A 22,377-nucleotide genomic window follows, 5' to 3' on the forward strand; every position below is an offset into this window, starting at 1 on the left:
AGAAAATTGGACTTGAATTGGAGAATATATGATCTCGAATCATCCTTGTTATAGGCGATTATTTCTTCAATTTGAGTAATTCCCTGTTTAGTTTATGGTATTGTGAATATTTCTGGGAAATACGTTTTATACGTGATTATAAAATTTTCCTTCCACAAGGCCCATCTCTGGTATTGAATTTTACTCTGAAGATCTGAGAGGTATGATATCATTTCTATATCTTGAGCTGTTGTCTGGAATTTCTGCATTATTAGGATTCGATTCCCCGCCGATTAGTTCGAACAACTGTGGAACTTACACGAAGAATATCAAGAAGATCCTGTTCCCTCGAACAACAACTGAGAGGTATAAATTCCTTTTCATTCTGTGAACAATATCTTATAGTATTTTATTAGGGTCCTAGTGCCTGGTTGAATTGAATAATCCTAGTGCCTGGGTAACGTTGAGAATCCTAGTGCCTGGATATTTTTGGGAATCCTAGTGCATGGTTACGTTCAGGAATTCTTAGTCTGGTGTATAGTACGGTTGGAGTTTATGGTATTTATTTTCTGGTATATGGTGCTGAATTCTGGTGCAGTTCTGATGTATGGTACATTCTGATATATGGTACAGTTCGAGTACATAGTATATTGCTGACATATGGTGTAGCTCGAATAGATGGTGCATTCTACGTATAGAGATCTCACCGTTAGATTTGCTGTCAAGTCAACCTTCAAAATTGATTTCGTATCAGGTAACCGGTGCTTGCACTGGCTTTAAGAGTATTGTATTGAGATTTAGTTTTAGAAGTAACGATTTAGTGTACTGATAGTAAATCAGTTATTTGAATAGGAGTTAACGGTTTTATTATTGATTTTCTATCCATTGATAGTCATATTGAAGTTATAAGTTATATTCAAGGTTGTTTCATGCTTATTATACACTGTTGCAATTGTAAACAGTTTGCGGTGAGGTGCACTTCACTAACTGGCCATTTATTTTAACAACTATAATACTTGTGTATCCCTTCAGGATTTGTAACTGGAATTTATTATCACTTTATTCAACCTGCTATTTTATACCAGCCAGTTATTACAACCACTGTATTTGTATATTCCTTCAGGATCTGTGGTTGAGGTCAATCTTCTTGTTCAACTTGGTTATTTGTCTGGTTTATTATCTGGTAAATTTGGAGTTTGTTGAACTCTGTTTTAATTTAGTTTTGGTACTGAAGTTTGAGGTTGAGCCTAAGCCAAGGATAGGCTGATATAAGGATCCTGTTTTCAGGATTAGTTTAGGCATTATAGGTTATAGGAAGCCCTTCTGGCATTTGTTGTTGATTATAGGTTGTAGGAAGCCCTTCTGGCATTTGTTGTTGATTATAGTTTATAGGAAGCCCTTCTGGCGTTTGTTAGTGTTAGGTAAAGTTTTGGGAAGCCCGTCTGGCTCTTGGCAACTTTGAGAATTCTTTTTATTTTATTGTTTATTATCAACCACTGCAGAAATTTTAATTTTAATTAAACGTTTGACATTGAGTATTTGTTTTATTGCTACTCTGGTAGAGGAGTACGCAATTTGTTCTTAAGACAGGCACATCTCTACCTGGCGCCCAGTATTATTTTCCATCTAATTTTGAAGAACTCACTGCCATCTTCACTGAGTGTAGTCGCGAGCCGAATTTAAGCCTTGTGACCGGCTAACTCAAGGTCGACACGTCACAATATATATGTATATATATATATATATATATATATATATATATATATATATATATATATATATATATATATATATATATATATATATATATATATATATATATATATATATATATATATATATATATATATATATATATATATATATATATATATATATATATATATATATATATATATATATATATATATATATATATATATATATATATATATATATATATATATGAACCTTGTGTGTTCCGGATTGGACCGCGTCTAATATTTTGTCGTGTTGTCGTGTTCGACGTTTCGGCTCCGATTTTGGAGCCATTTTCAAGAACCGTTAACTTTACGCCGGGGTCTCAATCTGCCTACTCCCCAGGTATCATCAACAAAAGTATTCTCGTAGGTGTGGTTATCTTCCGTCCCTCGAGGCAACTGAATGTTAACCACGAGAGGTCCTGTATTCATAGTAGTAGTAGTAGTTCTACTATGAATACAGGACCTCTCGTGGTTAACGTTCAGTTTCCTCGAGGGACGGAAGATAACCACACCTACGAGAATACTCTTGTTGATGATACCTAAGTGAACATCAAGAATTGCTTGTGTTACGGGCTGATAAAGGCAATGTTACGGTTTTGATGGATAAGGATCAGTACATAGAGCTCTCCAACAAAATTTTACTTAATGAACAATATTACCAACTTCTTACTAACAGAGATCCAACCGTTACAATACAAGGTAAATGTAATGCATTGATTAAACGATGGGTCAGTGAGGGCCACATAACACAAATACAAGGTAAATCACTGTACATTTACAATTCAGTTCCAGCTAGATTCTACGGTTTACCAAAAATCCACAAACCCATTCTTGCCTTGAGACCAATAATATCATCTGTCAGCACCCCCTCATCCAAACTGTCAGTTTTTGTTTCAGACATCCTGTCTAAATATCTTTCTTCTTCCAGAAGTAGATATTTTATTGAAGATTCCTTTGCTTTTGCCCAGTATGTGAATGATTTCCAGTTAACTGTTGATTATGTCCTGATCAGCCTGGACGTTGTATCTCTTTTCACCAACATTCCTGTCGAGTTGGCAGTTTCAGCTGTTGAGAACAAGTGGGATACCACAGAAACCACACAAGTCTACCAAAAGAAGAATTCATCCATGCCATTAAGTTCCTGTTTTTTTCAAACTATTTTCTTTTTAATGGTAGGTTCTTCAAGCAGGTGCTCGGTTCCCCTATGGGTTCCAACTTCAGTCCATCCATTGCTGAATTAGTAATGGATTTCCTTCTGGACGGCATTCTTGTTAGTATTCCTTCTCACATTCCTTTCATCAAGAAATATGTTGATGATCTAATATGTGTTGTACCTAAAGACCAGGTTGCTGTCGTTCTAGACAGGTTTAACAGTGAACATGAAAGTATACAGTTTACTTTGGAGGAAGAAACAGCGAATGGTGTCCCATTCCTGGATACAAGGGTGATTCGAACACTGGAAAATAGGCTGATTCTGGATTGGTACCGAAAACCAACAAGTTCAGGGAGATACATACACTATTTTTCTAATCATTCACATGGACAAAAGGTAAACATGATTTTAGGATTGAAGAATCGCAATAATCGCATAGAAAAGGTTGCCCATCCAAGTCTAAGGCGACAGAATCTGAGGTTGTTGGTACAGTTGATGCTAGAGAATGGATACCCAAAAAGGTTATTGTCCAGATTGATTTATAATACCACTCCTTCGAGACGGCCAACGAATGGAGAGAGGAGCGCATCCACCATTGTGGACACTGAGAACACGGGTAGAATTCTTTACCTGTCTATTCCCCTAATTAATGGTATGACAAACGCATTAATTAACCTCCTAAAGACCACAGAATTTATGTTGATTCAGAAATCCTATTTTAAAATTGACACATTATACAGTCGAGTGAAAGATAGGATGACTGTTGATAACATGAGTGGTGTGGTATATTGTATTCCTTGTTCAATATGCAGTGAGGTGTAAATTGGTCAGACGTCTCAGCTTTTGAAGAGAAGGATTGCTCAACACAGAAGCGACATCAAGAATTCAAGTAAGATTTGTGCCCTAGCAGACCATACCCGGGACAAAGATCATCCAATGAATTATGATTCCACCAAAATCCTAGAAATTGAAGTTAGTGGAAGAAAAAGATGTTTCTTAGAGATGTATCATATTAAACGCCAAACCTGTTCGATGAACTACAGAAGGGATGTAAATAATATCAGCTCCATCTATTCTTGTTTGATTCATTATGACCAGTTCGGTGGGAGTGAATTGGATGGATCACATACAGAAAGGATTTCAACAAGTTCAGCAGTCGTAGGGATAACGTGAAAATGAATTCTGTGTTCTAGGACATTTCTGTGCGAGGGGATTGGTTTCGGTTCATGGAATCTTTCAAAAAATCGCATTTGTTCTGAGTTCGGTGAGAGAGAATTACTGCGACCAATGTGATTTAATGCTACTCTATGTTTTATCTGTCATGTGCGTGTATTCTGTGGCAAGTCTGATTGACAACATTTTTGACAACCTCTCATTTCGTTGATTATTCTGTTTACCTCATTTGCTTATTATAATTGATTTCTACTCCTTTACTAACGAAGTATCAGATCTTTTTTTTTTCGCTGAAGTTGTTGATGTTCTTGTTAGTTGCTTTCTTGAGAGCTATTGATTTGTGTTCAAATAAGATCTTTACAACTCTGTATTTCGGTATGTACTATTTTTACATGTTTTGTGGTTGCCATATTTTTGACTGTTTTCTATTGCTATTGTGTAGAGTCCTGAAGAAGGTCCCCATCGGGATCGAAACGTCGACTAAATGAAATAAAGAAGAGTGAAATTATAACACTTATCAATTTTCCCACACCCCTTATCATACTTATAACTATTGTTGTATATTGGGAATTAAAATTGTTGATATATATATATATATATGCAGGGGGGCACAATGCCTTCGGGGACTGACGGCCCCGCATACCCGAGTCGCCCAGCTTCACAGGTTAGCAGCCTGTGAAGTTGTTGAATCATTCAAGCTCCTATTACTAGAAGTAGAAACCAGGGCGGTGAGGGGCAGCGGGCTGGCCCTTCTCGGAGCCGTCCGGAGGAAGAGCCTGTAGGGGGTAACTGTGGACAGAGCGGCGCAGCCCCCCGAGATGGTACCGCAATCCCGAATACCGTCCTCTCCACTGGAGAAGGAGCTCTCAGCTTGGACGAAGCTAGTGCACGTCCCGCTGATCTGACTCAAAGACGAGACGGGAGAACACGATGGAGTGAGGAACAGAACATCCTATTAATGCGTGTTCATTTCATCTCGAAGGATTTGGAACAAAGAACAAAATGCAACTACCGACAGACACTCACAAACACATGGAATGAAATAAATCCAACTTCGCAATTGTACGCCAACCTATTGGCCAACAGAGTTAAATGGCTGCTAAATAATGAGAAGTTTACTGAGACCGAACTGAATGTCATCAAGTTAAGCTGTTATCCGCGTGGCGCTGCACTTGAATATGATGAGGTTCCTGTAGAGACAGTCCCAACCCATGGATCGAGTGAGGAAAGGAACCTGACCCCTGAGACCGGCAGACTTGAACGGCAGCTGTTGAAGAACTATTTTTTGTACGCCGGAATTCTGCCCGAGGGTAGACCCCGAATTCCGAGAATGAGAGGTTCCAAAAAATGCTACAAAGGGTACAAGAGGTAGATAATTTAATTCAGAAAAACTCACGGAACAACTGGAAACTGGAAGACGTAACAGATTTCGTTTATGCGGGGGCAATTACCGTATGCTCCGAGTTGGGGATGAAGATTAGAGATGCGCAATCGTATAAAAAGGAAACAACACCACCTTGGAAGTGTCGCCTGGAAAAGAAAATAACGGAAATTAGAAGAAATATTGGTATCTTACATACTTACCTGAATACTGAAGCACCATCCACTAGAGTAGAGAAGCTTGCACACCGAATAGCGTCGGAATTCAGGATTAAAGCCCGTAGCAACAACTTCAGGGAAAACTTAACCGTAATCATTGACAGGCTGAAACAAAGAATAAAAGCATTAGGAAGTAGAATCCAACGATATAACGAAAGAGTAAAAAGGTATAAGAACAACCAGCTCTATTATAGAAATAAACAGCAGTTGTTCCGCCACCTCGAACAAGAAACATCTGAGGAAGAGAGTCCACCCACGGAGGAATCAATGCATCAATTCTGGAAGAGCGTGTGGGAGGGGGGAAAACTCCACGATGACAAAGCCCATTGGATCAGGGAAGCCGAAGCAGCCTCCACCAAGTACCACATGGACGACGTAAACATATCTGAGGATGACATAAAACTGACACTTAAAAAGACAAACAACTGGTCAGCACCTGGCGTCGATAAAATACAGAATTACTGGTGGAAGTACTTCTCGGCAACACACAGACATCTAGCAAAACTGTTCCAGGAGGCTCTCGCGGACCCCACCGGAATTCCGGACTTTTTCACGCTCGGTATCTCGCCCATGCTGCCCAAGGGAAATAACAGGGCAGACCCCGGAAGGTACCGACCGATCACTTGCCTCCCAAGCATTTATAAGATATTAACAGGGGTATTGACACGGCACATTTGGAAACACATAAATAAATACAACATATTAGCGCGAGAACAGAATGGATGCCGAGGAAATGCGAGGGGGTGCAAGGAGCTTCTAATCACAGACCTAATAATAACTAAACAGGTAAAAAAGAAACAACGGAACATATCGGTGGCATGGGTGGATTACCAGAAGGCTTTCGATTCTGTACCCCACTCATGGCTCATAAAAACTCTACAACTGTACGGAATATCGAAACCGATAATTGCTCTTTTGGAGGCCCTCATGAAAAGCTGGCGCACCCAACTGGTGGTGAATACAAATAAATCCAGCTATAAGACCGCGGAAATAAAAATCGGGAGGGGTATTTTCCAGGGGGATGCGCTGAGTCCTCTTTGGTTCTGCCTGGCGCTCAACCCTCTGAGCACATTGCTGAAAAATCAAATCTATGGATATATAATCGAGAAAGTGCATAACATCAAAATTAATCATCAGCTCTATGTGGATGATCTCAAGCTCTATGCCGCAAATGAAGAACAAATGAGGAAACAACTGAGAATAGTGTCATCATTCTCCGACGCCATAGGGATGAAAATGAGCATAGATAAATGCGCGGTTGTCCACGTGACGAGGGGTCGAGTGCAGGAGGGGACGGGAATGAATGTGATGGAGGACATGACGATACCCGAACTGAGCGCGCAAGAGTCCTACAAATATTTAGGAGTACAGCAAGCCCTAGATATTAAATCTGCTGAAATGAAAATCACCTTTAAAGAAAAATTCTTCCACAGATTGAAAAAGGTTCTGCAGAGCAAACTGAACTCAAAAGCTATGTTCGAAGCAATAAATATATGGGTCATACCTTCAATTGCGTATTCGTTCGGGGTGATCGGATGGTCTGATGCGGAGCTGAAGGACCTCGACCGGAAAGCGAGAGCACTTCTAACCAGGCACGGAATCCATCATCCACATGCATCCATGAACAGACTGTATGTACCAAGGCACGAAGGAGGTCGTGGAATGCAAAACCTGGAAATAGTGCATTACAACACAGTCCGCAGCATGAGAGAGTATTTTCGATCAAGTAACTCACCATTTGTTCATAACCTATGTCTGCAGGATGATAAACTCAGTCCGCTGAACTTAGCGAGCCAACAGGACCCACCTCAACTTACCACTGAGAAGCTTTTGCAGGAGTGGCGTGGCAAGGCGCTGCACGGGAGATACCCTGGAAGCCTGCAAAGTAATGATGTTAATAAATTGGAATCACTTACCTACCTGAAGGCTGGATACTTATTCCCTGAAACAGAAGGCAGATTAATAGCGATTCAAGATCAAGTGGTTCCGACAAGATCTTACATAAAGAACATCACTGGAAGGAACATACTTACCGATAGGTGTCGCAAATGCTCGCAGGCTATTGAATCAATCCAGCATGTCACGTCATCCTGTACTGTACTGGCGCCAACGGAGTACACACAGCGGCACAACGCAATGGCAAAGGTGTATCATTAGGCAATCGCCATTAAGTGTGACCTTATTAAAAAAATGTCGAAGCCATTTGAGTACCACCCGAGTAACATACTTGAAAACGAGACCCACAAACTCTATTGGGATACGTTCATCACGACGGACAGACCGGTCAAACATAACCGACCGGATATTTTGCTTTTAAATAAAAAAGAAAAATCGTTGAGCATACTGGACGTCACTATCCCGGCCGATGACAATATGACTAAAGCGTTCGTCGAAAAACTGACGAAATATCACGATCTGGCATTTGAGATGAAGACGATATATGGCCTGAAATCGACTACTATACTCCCGCTGGTCATGTCAACAAATGGGTTGGTGGAAAAACATCTGCTTGAGAACACGCTGAGACTGGGCTTAGATAGAGAGCTTGTAAGCACAGCGCAGAAAGAAGTGATCCTCGCAAACACGAGGCTTGTGAGGAAGTTCTTAACGTCCCTCTGAAGCGCTTTGGCAAAAAAAAATGCCCGGCACTAGGAGTTACCTGCCCTATATGGTGATTGTGAGAGAAAAAAAAAAAAAAAAAAAAAATATATATATATATATATATATATATATACTTCGAAAATGTGATTACGAGATCCCTGTAAAATTTCAACGCTACGAGGTCCATGTCTTATAAACCAACAATCCGAGATCCTCTCCTATATACCCTATATACATGGTATACCGCGAGGCAACGAGATCCGTTCGACGTTGCCACACAGACGGATCTCGTGAGATGCGAGATGAGTATCAAAATCTTTGTATATCAATAAGGGTCAAAATCGCATATTCGTCGGATCTCGCAAGATGCAGAACATATCGTGTACTTGGAATATGTATTTATGCCAACGTCATTAATTCCGATAATGTTTTTTCTGAAATGATTAGTTTTGAGTGGTTGTTTCTACGAATGATCGCTCTATCATTTCGTATTGATGTCTGTAATTATTAATTATTCTTCTTCCAAATTTTCAAAAGTGATCTCACAATTCAATTTTTTATGGTATGTTTTTGATGGTTGTGATGGTGTGATCAGCTTGAAATTTCGGGCAGAGCTTGAAATTATTTTTTCTATTCAGGCACTCGCAATCTCAACGTTGTCGGTTTTTGATTGCGGTGGTATTCAGTAATTCTTCTTGAATTTTCTATGGTTCCAGTTAAGCTATCCATTCGAAATTGTGGATGGGGCTTGGCATGATCATTCCCCATATGTGTGCAAAATTCCATCCGGGTGGTATGTTCAATGATCGAATTATTGAGTATTTTCGATATTTTTCCATGGTCTGATTTAGATGTTTCTGATGATGTCATCCGTTCGAAATTTCGTGTAGTACTTCTTGATGCTGCGATTTCATATGAGCATTTGATATCTTAATTCTGTCATTTTAGTGGTTTCGGAGATATTGGCCAATATTTTTTCGATATTCTCCATGATTTTTCTCTGGCTCTGGTTGAATGTTCATCTAAACTAAATGCAAAATTTCATCGAAATGAAAGCTGCAGTTTTGAATTATTGAGAACATAACATTTCGAAAGGAAATATTTCCGGAACCACTGATCAGATTTTGCGCGTTAACGAACTTGACTGAGATTATTGCCATCTGAATCTACCCTGAAAATTGGCTATTGGCTATTCGTGGATTTTGGCACGTATGTATAAAAAAAAAGCAGTTCCAAACCCCGTGCAAAATTAAGATCTGATAACATAACCAGAAATATAAAATTCCTAAGAATATTGAAAAATAAACGACTTATATTTCGTTGATTAGGAGTGAATCGTGAAGAAAACTTGCGCGAGGATAAAAAATCACCATTTTAAGCTCACCATGGATATCAAATCCAGAACTATAGAAAATTTGAAAAAAATAGGAAACTATAGAAAAACAAAATCTCGATGCTTCAGATTGGTGTGGATAGCTTCACCATCAGAATGATAAAAATGAAGTTAAATATAAAAAATCGTGATATGTTAGTGACGAAAGATCGGACCAAGTTTTTTCGTGTGCATTTTAATAGCAATTCTAAGCTTCGTCCAAAATTTTGAGCTGACAACAACCAGAGATGCGATCGGTTCATGGATAAAGAATTAAAAAGCTCCTGACCGTCAGTGCTTTTCCCAATTTTTTTTCGACATTGGTTCATGGACATCACATGCTATGTAATTTCAACTCAATTCTCATTCTAAGTTCCATCAATTTCGGTTTCATTTTTTCATTTGAAATGCAGTATTTCAATTGAACCTCCTCTGAAATGTCATTCCTTCTTTAATTATACTTTCAAAAATTCAGATACCTTCTTCGTATTGGTTTCTTGAACTGAACAATCTCTTCTTTATGATTTTTCATATTTGAGATATAACATGTTTTAATAATATGTTGCTTAGTTTCTTCATAACGAATTCAGTTTAGGAAATGATCAGGAGATAAATGAGGGAAATATTCTCAAAAAAAAATGTATGAAGAAAATAATTTACAAATCATTTTAGATTGAAAGAAATTCAAAAAAAAGGAATAAGAACTTGATTTTCAAAAAAGGTATAACCATACACAAATACAGGCAAACATTAATCATTTGTTTCGATATGCGTTGAAAACAAACCGAGAAACAAACGCTTTCATTTGTTTCCAAGTTTTATTGTTCATGAATAGATGAACAGATTTGAACTCCTTTTGATTTTCCCTTCTGTGGCCGTTTTTTTCCTCTAGATATTTCTCTGAAAATATCTCACAGTTTAACATTATTTGTACAACAGTAGTAAGTAGATTATTATTTGTATTACAATAGATTTTCAAACTGTCGTTCTTCAGCAGCGATGCAAGCTGATGATCCCAGTTTAGCATACTTTATACTTTGCTCTATCTAATTTGAGAACATTCTATTGCATTCTTTTGTTGTTTTGTCCATCTGATTTTCGGATGTTTCACTTTTGGTGTTTCTGAGATAAAATAAGAAGTTTCCATATTATTTCCCAATAAAATGCAATTTATAAAATGGCTTTCAATTAAACGAATGAAAACTACAATTATTTGTTGATTAATTACCCTTCTCCTCAGAATCGCTTGAATTATTCGACTTTCTTTTTCTCTTGACCTTTTGCGTGTCTAGTAGCCGTTCTTCCTCTAAAATTGAATCAATGAGGTCATTAAATCAATGAGGTCAATCTATTGCAATTTTTCAAACGAAATCACAAAAAAATTTGTCCTTTACCTAGAATGAGTTCCCCATCAAATTTCCTTGATATCGAATGACATTTTAGTTATTTTCAGTTGATTTAACATATTATGAGATCTTTGATGCTACTTGATATAGACGAAATATTCTGGAAACAACAAGTGCAATTCGATGGAATCAAACGGAATAAAAAAAAATTTTGTTTTTCACCTAGAATAAGTTTTCTATAAAATTTTATGGACAACGAATGTTTTTGTTTTTTTTTTGGTCAATTTCTCGTATGAAATCTTCGATGTCCTCCGAACGCTATTTGAAATAAAGGGAATATTCTGGAAACGACAGTTGCAGAAGCAAGTGCATGAATAAAAATATACTTTTTCGTTTAGAATAAATTCCCCATCAAATTTCCCTGATAACGAATGACTTTTTTTCAATTTTCGGTAAATTTCACATATGAAATCTTTGATGTCCCTCGACCACTACGTGTTTCAAAAGAAATATTCTAGAAACAAGATGTGCAGTGGAATTTGATGGAAATAATTATAAACGGAATCATAAAACGGAGCATTAACTTGTATAAGGTGAGTACTCCTTTGAAATCGAATATTAACGAGTGAAATCTGAATTTATCCGAACGCTTCGTGATTTAAAGTGGAATATTGTAAGAAGCAGACGTGCAGAAGCAAATGCAATTTCATTAAAGTATTCCACAATTCTTCATCTAGAATTGAAATGTTATTTAAAATTGTCACATATATGTGGAAATCTTGGTAAATCTTGGGAATTAAATTTAACTTAATCTACCTGCAGTTAGATGCGAAATAATCAGAAAAACGCTTCGCTTGGCTTTTCTTCAGAGACATAGTACAAAAAGTACATATGTATCATTACTTCATTATTGGTAGATTTCATCATACGTCAACTTCAATTTCATATTCAATATGAAGGTTGCTTCAAAAGCCAGTTAAAAATCAAATTGTTCGGAATTGAAATGTAGTTTATGAAAAAAAAAATCAGTTTTCTGTATTGGTTCAAAATAGGCCTGCCGCTAACTGTTTTGGCGTCGAGAGCATTAAGTATCGTATAGTCCAAATACAAGTTTGTTATGTCAATTGTTTAAAAGATTGTTATAGACAAATGCGTTGTTTGCAACTTAATTAAATTGATTCTGAAACATATTAAGATTAGGAAGCGTATTTGTTGATAAACAAAAGTTTTATTCGACTTATTATTATTTTCGAGTAACTAACTAACCCTTTCATAGTTTATCCTGCTCTTTCATATGAAAAATATTAATTACATTCAAACTTGAATTGTTCATTCAATAAATAATTCGTTATGAACAATTGGTTTTCTTCCTTATGTTTGTTTTACTTAATGAATCAGAAACAACCAGAGGCTGTATTTTAAAAAAATAATTGAATTATGTAATGGAGAATTACAACAACGATATTTTGATGAGTATCCTTTATTTCAATATGTACGAGCGTTGAGTTCTATTTTAAGGATTTCAAATACAGACCTTCCTTATTTTATTAAGATACGAGCGACCAATGTTTATTCGAAGAAACTTTTAATCATAATCATAATAATGTTTATTGACTAAATCCTACATGATGTCAGGTCAGTCAAAAGGAATAGAGTTCATGGTGAATATTTGCCTCCATTATCAACAGGAACTAATGAACGAATAATTGTAACTGTATAAGTAAACGAAATAATAATGTGAATTTTTCGAAAAATTTGAATTATTTTTTGATTTCGAACATATGACAGAACCATTACATTGGAGGTAAAAAATTTGAATTAAAACAAATTTTACAGGAATTTCAAATTCTCAAAAAAAGTTCGACTCAGCAACATAGTTGACTTGAACGTTTTATGTCGAATGGTTTTCACAATTCAGATTATTTTGGAACTATATATTTTATAACAATGTCCGGGAAGCAGAGGTTATATGAGAAAATATTTTGATTGAATCTTCATTATACAGTTGGTGTAAAAAAGGCATGAAAACCTAGTGAACCCGTTTTTTGTAATGATAATTTAATAGAGAAGAAATTTCATTTGAATAACTTTCGTTTTCCGAGAAATGATCTGCGGAGACTCAGACATGTGCACAATATTCCAGTACAAATAATGACTAAAAACAAGGAAGGCAGTGGATAGTAGATAGTTTTGATTTCATCAGATGTCAATTATCATTTCTAAATTTTCAAATTTTCATTATGTTCAACTCAAATCTCAATCATTATCGCAGTTTATTATTACAACTACAACCCTATTGTGAAAAATAATGGACACTCATTAGATGATTTGAATGCACGTGAGTGGCTCGTTAGAAATAGGTATCACCTATATAAACGGGTGAGCTATTATCTGAATTGTAGTTGTGATTATTTCAATAATTTTGGTTTGAATCTAGTTTTAGAATTGAATTTAGGTGAAAATATCTTAAGTTTTCAAAAGGTCATTAAAGATCGAATAGTTTCATTTATTTATAAATTAGAACTAAAAATGTTTTCAAAAAGTAGAAGTGGCTCTTCACTAGGCCATATTTGAAACATAATCAAAAACATATCTTTCAGTAACAGAAACATTTATTTCATGGTAATAAAAGAGATAAGAACCTAAAACAGTATCAGTTAGTACTTGAATGAATATATTCAAAATTCCAAAGAAAAATACTGTCAACTTCGTTATAAATTTTTTCCTCAACATTTTAGTCACCGAATCTATTGAATCGTTCTGAATGGTTTTCTATAATTCACACCAAACAGATGGATCGAAAATATATACTTCTCAAAATCTTCGTATAACGTCACGGCGAATTGAGCAAGCTCCTAAAAATGTTCCCAATTCTCCGAATTAACACTTTCATTGTTTCCCCTGAAAGTTCTTGTGTTGATAGTAGAATGAACATGTTCATTAAATACTTTATCATTCTACGCTTTTCCCTTTACCCATTATTAACACTGTTGATGAATTCGCGTTGAGCACGGTACAATGTATTTACATTATTCTGAACAATTTCGATTTCATAGCCGGATGAATATGTTCTTTGGAAATTTCTGGTTTACCCGTAGCGCGAGAAACTACAAGTTATCTTATCCAGTCGAAACGAAAGGCTCTTTTTTGATAGGAATGTAGCAGGCAGTATCAACAGAAAAGTTTGATTAGAATTTTGCTACCGGTTAACCAACTGAATTTTTCGTGAATAGTTTTTGAAAAAGTACGATTCTGACTCATGCGCTGAACCAGTTTTGACATTGAGGGTCCTAGAAAATGGTAACTCTGTCACAAAATTTTTGTCGTCGTATGAAAATTATGGAATTGTATTCTTTATTATGAAAACCTTACAAAGTCACCGTTACTTGACACTTTCCACCATATGTTCATAATTCGTTAACCGAAGAAATTCAGAATTCACTTAGATTAACGAAATGAAGCAAAGAAATAAAAAAATATGTGCACCCCTGACTTTCTCGCATTTTATCGCTTAATTCTAATGAGCGATTCGATTCTAGATTGTCCCCACCCTCTTGATCGGCTGACCGATGACTCCAAGAATTCCAAATAAATATGTCTGATAACTCAAGCTCGAACTGACTTATGCATATTCTCTCAAGAATGATATTTTCAAAGCTGTATTTTCATATTAACATATTTTCTCGATAACACAGAAATATTTGTTACGAGATAGATTTCATGGCAGTGATTTTTTATTGCTTTCTTATTCATGTGATGAATGAAAATGTTGTATGAAAATAAGTGTTACCTACCATTAAAAATGATGGTTCGATAATCACTCAATATCTTTGAACGGTACGAATACATTATTCAGTGAACCTGATATTTTATAATTAACCATTAATTTCATACATTATTGTACATTGGTCCCAGAAGATTTCACTGAAACATCAGAGATTCGATAATATAATTCCTATTATTCAATAATTAAATAATACAATACAATACAAAACTGTGAAAACATAATCATTCCCGCGCAAACAAAATGCTTAGGGGGTCTCAAATTGCTTCGGTTGACCGTGTATGTATCAAGAAGAGAGCGAATGTCAGGTATTCTTTCTTTCTACACAGTCGCTAACACCGTGAGCCGTAGGTCGTGTATAGTATCATGACTGAAGTTTCCTATCGCCTGGCCGACCAAATGTTGATAGTGTTAAGTTAAAAAACTGATATGAATGCGTTAAAAGTTATCTTCGTCTGGGCAAATTGGGTTATACCTGCCAACGCTTGAAGTGTCCCCCTGCATATCGGCCTTTCTTCGAGATGTTACGTCACCACTTAAGGCCGATGTGTTAGAATGGAGACACGTCAATATTATTCATAACACTAACTATTGCTTCTTTTCCTAAAACGTTCATATACAGAGTGTCCATCAATTTTTCAGAATAGGCCGTCAAACGTTTTGTTAATTCTCTGCATGATATTTTCCGGAAAATACGAAAATATTCAAGAGCCATAACTTTCGAGCCACAGAATAATTATTATGGTTTGATATTCTGTTACGTAACCTTCAAGACCTAATAAATATTCATGACATAATTCAAACGTAGTGTTAATAAACCTTTTTGGTATATACGGAACATATTTCTAAGATTATAATAAAAAAATGTTTTTATCAATTAATCGTGAAGAAAAGGAACATGTTTCATTTCGAGTAGAACAAATTCACATGAAACTCCGATTGTTTGAATACACAGGGTGTCCCTAAACAATGGTTCCAAATTGAAATAGAATATTCCCATTGAAAAATAAATAAGAGTTTTTCAATGTTTTTTCCTCAAAAACCATTCGTTGCAGAGAATAATATAAATTATAAGTATTTTTTATGGGTTAATTGTGAAATTTCCATAATTTTTCAATCATCTTCTAAATGGTTAGTTTTTCCGGATCCGAATAAATATACATTTTTTACCGAAAATTGAATAAAGAAAGCGAAATTTTTCTGATTTTACCAGTGGCTTGAAAAATAGAGAAGAAAAGGAACCATGATGTCTTTCTTGTGAGCCACTGGTGGCATCTGAAAATGTGATTATTTGTTCAAAATGAAGCACCTTTTGAACACAAACGTACTTTCAAATTCAATTGAAAAATTTTGAGAATTGTGAAAGTAATGTGTAAAATTACTTTCAATTTTTTATATTCTCTGCAATGATCGATTTCTGGAAAAAAAATTAGGAGTCTCATTTATTTTTCAAGGAATTTTTTTTTTCTGAATTTGGCACCATAGTTTACGGACAGTTACGTACTGGGTGTCCTAAATTCGATGCTCACTGAAAATATCTCGAGACTCATAAGACTTGAAAAAATCTTCAAGGACCTCCGTCCCCGATTTCTACTTTCGAAATAATCAGATGATATCAGAAAACTGATCATAGATATCTTGCTTCGTTCTGAAGTTAATGTTACAAATATTTCGCAATATTTTGGTTTCTGTTGGAGATATTAAAAACATTCTAAAATATTTTTCTCAGTAATTTTTATGGTTTATATGATACTGGTAACAGATCATATGATGCTGATAATATATCATAGAAATTAATTAATTTTAGAGACACAGAGCAAAGTTGATGTTTCTCAATGGGACACCTTATATTTTTCAACGCAGTTTTTTGTCCGCAGATTTGTCTTGAAGAATCCAGTTATTTTTCGAAAAATGTCATCCGTTTCAAAGATATTGAGTTTTTTGTTTTCACTGTTTTGATAGAACACCTTTTATATGAATAACTTTCACTTATTTCGAGATTTAATTCATTTTGTGTTGTTTCAGTGATATTATGGTTCATATTTTATGCATGAAACATCATAGAAATTAATAACCGTTTCAGAGATATAGAGGATAGTAGGTCTTTTTCAAATGAATACCCTACATAAGACTTGACTAAAACTATACAATGAACAAAATATGAATTAGATCTCGAAATAAATGAAATATACTGAAATATATTCAATCGAAAAAATTAAGTTATCCATTTCAAACATGGGACACCGTTCTGATGGGACACCTTATTCAAGGTGAGTCCATAGTGCTCGATCGGTCGATAACACCTGTTAATTTTGGACTAGGAAAATTATTCAAACTTTGACGGAATCGACAGCACTCATCGCATAAGCTTAAATTATTTTTGACTCTATAGGACGGTCTGAAAGTGGTGAAACACGATACCTCCTTATTTTTCAAATGGGAATGCCAATTTTTATATAATACCCCATTTGCAATCATTCATCTATAGTACTTTTTGACAAAGGTCATTTTCTTCGAAAAATTTCATGGTTTTGATGGTTTCAATTGAATATCATCTTGGAAAGCGTTCGACTTAATTGAAGGATTAATTTTTTTTTGAATTCCCAAAAAATATTTAAGTCTTCTACAAATTTATGGGCGCCCTATATATTTGTCATTCATTTCGTGTTCTGTACTGATATTTGGACAAAATGAAATGGAGACCACTTGAACAAACAGAAATATAGTCAGAATTCTCTTAGGGAGTTTGAAATGACTGCATATTTTCAGCTGAAAAAGTGTCATCAATACTTATCGCTCATATGATCTGCTCAGATGTCTGCAAACTTTTTTAATAATTGCAGTTCGAATTGAAAAAAGATTCAAGACATCTGAGCAGTTCACATAAGCCATAAATAATTTCGATGACACTTTTTCAGCTGAAAATATGAAGTCATTGCGAACTCCCTAAGATAATTGTGTTTGTTTCTGTTAGTTCAAGTGGTCTATTTTGCTGATTTCTTTGATTTGGCTTATCTTCAATTGATATTATTATTTGGTGTGATATAGAGTTAAGTAATCTTATACCTTGAAATTGTATGCGGGAAAAGCATACTGCCAGTCCCAGTACAAAACATGAATTCAAATTCAAATTCAAATTCAAATTCAAATTTATTCATCGACAAGTTAGTACAATAGATTCATACAGTGTATGCATAACTTAATTGCGAAATGCGAAGCATTTTGAAAATATTTCATTTTAGGCACAAATTGTCCAAATAAAATTTGAATACTACTCACTAGGCTAAAATTTCATGAACTATATTTCTGTTTGTTCACATGGTCTCCATTTCATTTTGCCTGAATATGTTTTAAATATTTCGATGATTTCTTTGATTTGTTCCAAAATTTACCGGAATTATCGACCGATCGAGCATTTTTGACTCACCCTGTAAATATTTTTCATTTATTTCGAATTTCAATATACTTTGTACCCATCGTGTTATTGTTAATATGTAATATATAGGGTTTTCACATTTAATTAAAAATGAAATATTGTTGAATAAATGAAGGAGTGTAGGTATTTTTAAAATAGGACACCCTATATGACTGGATTTAAATTTTACGATGAACACGAAATGAATTACATCTCCAAATGAATGACATATATAGAGTGTCCCATGAAAAAATTCAGACGAAAATTTCAATTTCTTCCAAACAGTTGACATTTTTGGAAAAACGATAACGGAATAATTTTCGACAAATCTGGGGCTAAAGAACTGCGTTTTTAAATGGAAATTTTTAGGAAACACCAACTTTTTCTATGTACTCTACTATGTACAAAACAATAATTAATTTCTATGATTTGTTATGAGTATCATATAATAAATCATAAAACCTCCTGAAAAATACGTTCCAGAATTTTTTGAACATCTGGAAAAGAAACCAAGATATACCGAAATATTTAAAACAATTATTTTTCAGAAACGCCCTGTAACTCGAGAATCGAGATATCTATGATTCTTGAATATTTTTCTCTGTCTTATAGTTTTCGAGATGCTTTCAGTGAGGATCAAATGCAGGACACCTCGTAGATATATGATAGAACTTAAAATTATTAGTTCCTTAATAATTTTTTCATATAACTATATTTATACGTAAAGGACAATCCCGTTGCGAATGATATAATTACAAGACATTCTCTTCATACAACGAGAATTTCCGAAGTGCATAGACTCCAAGACATTTTGATACACAGTATAGAGTTCCATATATGTATTAAGCCCACTTTCATCTACCACCATCAAATTTCCTTGATGACGAATGAATTTTATTTTCTGTTAATTTCTCGTATGTAATCTTTGATGTCCTCCAACCACTACGTGATATAAAGGAAATATTCTAGAAATAACATATGAGATGGAAAAAAAACGAAATAATAGAAAAACTATACCTTTGTATAGGGTGGGTACTCTGTTAAACATGCCCGCCGCTAACTATTTTAGCGCCGCGTTCAATAAGTACGAATTAGTAGTCCTAGTACAAATTTTTATTCGTTGTTTAAAAAATTGTTAAAGACAAATGTGGTGACAACATTATTTGATTGTTTTTGAAAAATAATCTTGATACATAAACTTGGTGATAAACGGATAACGGAATTTTAAGATTTGATTCTTTTGAAATTGGAATTCAAGCAATTCGATGAAGATGTTCTAATAAAAACTGATGTTTTCGATACAATTATTTGGCTCAAATTTGTAGTAACTTGTTAGAAATATTTTCATCTTCAACACCCTGTATATCAGAAGAGAAAAGATTTAGCACCTATATTTGCATTAAATTCATTTTAATTGTCATTCGTCTTCTAGAGAAAAATCAATTCTTCAAAAAAGAAGAGGAGGTTCTTGGGAAACACCAAGTGAGAAGAAATCTTCTCCCCTTACAATTTACTTATTGAAAATTACAACAAAGCAATGGAAATTGAATTCAACAATCCCAAATTTTTCCCAAAAAAACATACACGAATATTGGTTATATATGAGAAATTATATTGAAGCTTTTTAACAATATCTACAATCTGCCGTGTGTTATTCGAAATCGTTTAGTACCTGTCCAAGTTATGATATTTTACGTTCTCCCTACATTTATTTTCAGTAGGTACTTCCGTTCGTTGTTGAAAACATAATCCTCTTCAGTAGGCTAATGTAACATTTCAATTTTCATGGAAAATATTTCTTGAGAAAATGTAACACAACTTTTCCTTAAAAAAAAAATCACCGATTTCACTTTTGGTCTCAAACAAATTGGCATGCCATCCGTAATGATGATATCCATTCTTGCAATTATAAATTAACAATAACAAAATCCAAGACAAACATCTATTGACTCACATCTACAGGTTTTCAAAGAGTCGTAAACATTCGGCGAATCGAGTGTGTTTTATTTCATAAAATCAATTCAACATTTAATCTCCTCAATTTGAGCTCTACCAATATTTTTTTTTGCGCAAAGCCTACCACAATTTTATGCAGATGTATGAACACTCAATATTTTTCTTTTTTATGGAAAAGAATGGTACGTCTTGAAGGATTTCATTTATATTATTGATTCTGAAAAAAAGTGATATTTCTTCTTATAAAGATAAAGCACTTCAATACATATCTTTCAAAAAGTGTTAGTTTTCGGTTATTAGATATGAACTTCTATTAATTTCGGTCAATTTCACTTTTATGATGTATTTGAACATGTACATTCAGAAGTTAGAAATTCCCAATAAAAACCTTCTGGTAGAAACTCATTTCAAATACACTTATCGGAAAAACAGCTCAAACTGCGCTAGTAAGACTATCAAGCGTCGTCGAGAATTCGAATCCCAAGGAGCGAAATATACTTGTGTCTCTTCAAACCCTTCTCGGAAACATTCACGTACGTGAATCAACCCGACATGCATAATAGGTATGTATTTAATTCTTCAAAGTGATAAAAAATTTCGACTTTCCGAGATCCACACAGTGTTGCATTTTACGGATCTCTCAAAGTTCGTATGACACCTCTACCACGATATACATTTTCGATGACAGCGCCAATTCTCTCGAACTTCATTTGTACAATTTGCATGTAATTAGTGACCGCTATGAGCTCCATCTCAAACTTCGCCAGAATGATATATACTACCTTAGGATACCGAAAATGAACGAAATACGTTACGAGATCCGGCCATCGGATCTCATGATCTCGTAGCGTTGATAAGTTGGTTGTATACGGATCTCGTATTCCTACACCAGACATATATATATATATATATATATATATATATATATATATATATATATAGATATATATATATATATATATATATATATATAGGCAATGTTACGGTATTGATGGATAAGGATCAGTACATAGAGCTCTCCAACACAATTTTGCTCAATGAACAATATTACAAACTTCTTCCTAACAGAGATCCAACCATTACAATACAAGGTAAATGTAATGCATTGATTAAGCGATGGGTCAGTGGGGGCCACATAACACAAGTACAAGGTAAATTACTGTACATTTATAATTCAGTTCCCGCTAGATTCTACGGTTTACCAAAAATCCACAAACCCATTCTTGCCTTGAGACCAATAATATCATCTGTCAACACCCCCACTTCCAAACTGTCAGTTTTTGTTTCAGACATCCTGTCTAAATATCTTTCTTCCACCAGAAGTAGATATTTTATTGAAGATTCCTTTGCTTTTGCCCAATGTGTGAATGGTTTCCAGTTACCTGTTGATTATGTCCTGATCAGCCTGGACGTTGTATCTCTTTTCACCAACATTCCTGTAGAGTTGGCAGTCTCAGCTGTTGAGAACAAGTGGGATACTATCAAAAACCACACTAGTCTACCAAAAGAAGAATTCATATATGCCATTAAGTTCCTGTTTTCTTCTAACTATTTTCTTTTTAATGGTAGGTTCTTCAAACAGGTGCTCGGTTCCCCTATGGGTTCCAACTTCAGTCCGTCCATTGCTGAAGTAGTAATGGATTTCCTTCTGGACTGCATTCTTGTTAGCATTCCTTTTCACATTCCTTTCATCAAGAAATATGTTGATGATCTAATATGTGCTGTACCTAAAGACCAGGTTGCTTTCGTTCTAAACAGGTTCAACAGTGAACATGAAAGTATACAGTTTACGTTGGAGGAAGAAACAGCGAGTGGTGTCCCATTCCTGGATACAAGAGTGATTCGAACACCAGAAAATAGGCTGATTCTGGATTGGTACCGAAAGCCAACAAGTTCAGGGAGATACTTACACTATTTTTCCAATCATCCACATGGACAAAAGGTAAACATGATTTTAGGATTGAAGAATCGCATCGAAAAAGTTGCCCATCCAAGTCTAAGGCAGCAGAACCTGAGGTTATTGTTACAATTGATGCTAGAGAATGGATACCCAAAGAGGTTGTTGTCCAGATTGATATACAATACCACTCCTTCGAGACAGCCAACGAATGGAGAGAGGGGCGCATCCACCACTGTGGACACTGAGAACGTAGATAGAATTCTTTACTCTTCTATTCCCCTAATAAATTTTTTTTTTTTTATACGCATCTCTCGGGAAAAGACTGAGCTTATAACGCCCTTTCAAGCGCCCCGAGAT

The 22,377-nt window shown here is 35.1% G+C and overlaps 1 long non-coding RNA gene across 1 annotated transcript; it reads left to right on the forward strand.

The window, feature by feature from the left end:
• The first annotated feature begins 1,256 nt into the window (after positions 1-1,256).
• Positions 1,257-1,514, forward strand: LOC123676858. The gene is made up of 2 exons (XR_006747012.1): positions 1,257-1,286; positions 1,326-1,514. It is a non-coding gene; the product is annotated as an uncharacterized LOC123676858 (long non-coding RNA).
• Positions 1,515-22,377: the final 20,863 nt, after the last annotated feature.

The sequence above is a fragment of the Harmonia axyridis genome, chromosome 3 (assembly GCF_914767665.1).
Source record: "Harmonia axyridis chromosome 3, icHarAxyr1.1, whole genome shotgun sequence".
In the NCBI taxonomy this organism is placed as follows: Eukaryota; Metazoa; Arthropoda; class Insecta; order Coleoptera; family Coccinellidae; genus Harmonia; species Harmonia axyridis.